Source organism: Engraulis encrasicolus, chromosome 17, assembly GCF_034702125.1.
Source record: "Engraulis encrasicolus isolate BLACKSEA-1 chromosome 17, IST_EnEncr_1.0, whole genome shotgun sequence".
Taxonomy (NCBI): Eukaryota; Metazoa; Chordata; class Actinopteri; order Clupeiformes; family Engraulidae; genus Engraulis; species Engraulis encrasicolus.
The window spans coordinates 8,441,733-8,444,668 of record NC_085873.1 but is presented as its reverse complement, the minus strand read 5'-3'; positions in this window follow the sequence as shown (position 1 = coordinate 8,444,668).

Genomic DNA, 2,936 nt, shown 5'->3' with positions numbered 1-2,936 from the left:
AACTCAACCTGGTGTTCTGACTTTTGAAAAGACAATTCTGTCTATGAATTCTCTCCATTGTTGTTAAAAACTCCGACAATCATTTGGACATGGCTCTGTATACATGCAGTATAGTACAGGTAGGCCTATACAATTTTATGTACGATTTTATTAGGGCCCCAGCATCGAAGGTGCATAGGACCCTATGGTAATTGCTCTGTTTCCTACGATTATTTTTCTTGTTTTAAATGATAATTGAAATGATAATTACTTGAGCAATTGCAATATAAACACAAAATATTGAAATAGTTTGATATCCTACCAAAGTCATTCCTACAAAGGTTGACCATGTCTTGAGTCTAACCAAATAAAAAAAAGAAAAACTAATGTTTTATGCGAAGGATTTCTCATGGATTTTAAAACTGTATTTTTTATAACCAGCCACTCGCGAACCAACATTTTTGGTGTGCAATTGCACGCGCCACTATAAAGGTATGAATTATGATGAAGTGCGATTTCTCTTACAAATATTTTTTGTGAAAAGTAACAAAACAAGTGCATTCTACAGAATAAGCATGTCGGTATTCTGTAGAATATCTTTTGAATTCCATATTTCAACACCTCTGTTGGAATAGCAAAAGCCCCATTCACTGCCATTGTGAGGTGTTTCTCATCAACATTCCCCTCTGTTCAACGTATACAGAAACATGTTGAAATAATTGTCGGTGGATGGCAATGGACAGTGGGCCATTACTGCAGCATATAGGCATCAGGTTAGACCTTTTTTTTTGAGATAGCTGAATTATTGTCCACAACAAGATATCTTGCATACCACAAACACACCATTCACCTGTTGTGTCCTAGGTTTATCTGCTCTCCCATTCAACTACGTAGGCCTAATGTATCAGATTGCCGATGGAATGCTTTAAAAAGAGACCAAACCTGGTGTCCCCCCCCCCTTTTTTTTTGAGACAGAAAATGTTTCCGTTTACTTCCCAATCCTTAAAAAAACCTGTTACATCCATGTGTTTCATTTTGTCTCCTTCTGAGGGCAAAATAGGATGCTTGGATTGGAACTTGTGAAACTAAGTTTTTACAAACCATGTACAATAAATGTACTGGATTTTTCCCCAGACAAAGTGGGACTCAAGGGAACACATTAGATCACCACCACATCCCTTTGTCTCATTTTCCGTCTGCCTATGAGGTCTAGCCGAGGCGGCTGTCTCCCAGTCAGAATAAGCACACAGGCATACAGGATCAAGCAGTCACTAGGGCACCCCTGCCAGTGGCGGATCAATTGCACACGGGGCCTCATGGCAAAACACTGATAGGTACCCCATACTGCCTGCCAAGGTCATGATAGCGCCCCCCCACCATCAATGCGGGAGAGCCCTTCTGCCCAGGGGCTGATGCCCTGCTTGCCCACCCCTCCCTACCCATAGCGCCACCCCTGACCCTGGCCTGCACCGGATCGATCGAACCTGTGATCGCACTTCACCACATGCAGGCCCCCCCAAGGGCTGATTTGTGTGTTTGCCTAGATCTAGGCTAGGGTATGTCATAAATCACACATCCCCACTCGTTCACACACACACTCACACATGCACACATATGCACATGCATACACACACATACGCGCACACATACACAGACACATATACTCATGCACACATGCTCACACAGATATACACATGCACACATGTGCACACAAATACACACACATACATGCACATGTACACACACGTGCATGTGCACACACGTGCACACATTGTACACAATTTAAGTTCTGCCTTCCGGCACACTATAGGTTAGCCTCTCTTCATGTACATGTACAGATATATACATATAGATATATACATGTATATACATATTAAGTGTTGACATATATGAATGTATAATAAATGTATCTATAATGTATAGGTATTATCAGTACATGTGTTAACTTGGTTAAGGTATATTATTCAGCATAGTCTCTGTAGCTTAACCATACCGTATCATCGTAGAGTTATAAGCATTCATTAACCTTCACTGCTCCCATTGTCCGCATCATCACTATCACCATGACATGAGTTCACATTCAACCTATCGTATATATATAAGTATATATATAGTGCCTGGTTTATATATAGCTATATATGTCGAAATTGTCGAGGAAACATCACAATGCCTGTTTCATGTCTTTTCTCATTTTGTTTTCTTTCCTTGAATGTATGTCAGCAAATGTTAACGACTTAATGGTGATGTTGAGCTATGGCTTGGTGTTACAATTGTGATGTTTTTGAAAAAAAAAATGTTTTCATTGGTCTCACGTATAGTTACCATGGTGATTATGGTGATCATTATATTGTCGATCTTGTCAGTTATGAAGGCCCAATGCTGATTACCGTGATCGTCAGTCATGGGCTGCCTGTCTTGCGTTGAAATCCACTTATCATCAAAGCTGCTTTTCATTGCTGCACAATGAAGAAAAGAAATGTTTTATTTTCTGAGCTTAACTAATAAATCAAATTGTACAATACAAAATTATACAATTACACATTCTGTGTAAACATTCCTGGGATGATCTGGAGAGCTAGACTTTGTACGTAACACAACTGTAGTTCAAAGTACACCAATACTTGTGCGCCCTCACAAACATGTGACCGTACAATACTGCAAATCAGGAAAAGGAGATACAAGGATAATCTGTGCCAAGCAATGCGCCAAAATGAATGAACATACTGTTTACAACTGCTGTATTTTTCAAAATATTCACGCTTACCTTTCCCCATTAACTTTCTACACACTGTAGTAACAAAGCATGACTTTTATGCTTGGTTAACCATGATAGACCCATCTTTGACCTACTGCTTCAAGACTAATTTACTTCTATGACGACTTATTTATTATTTCATTGTAATGAAATGAATTGAAATGTATTTGAGTCACTGACCATGACAAGACATAGGCCTAGC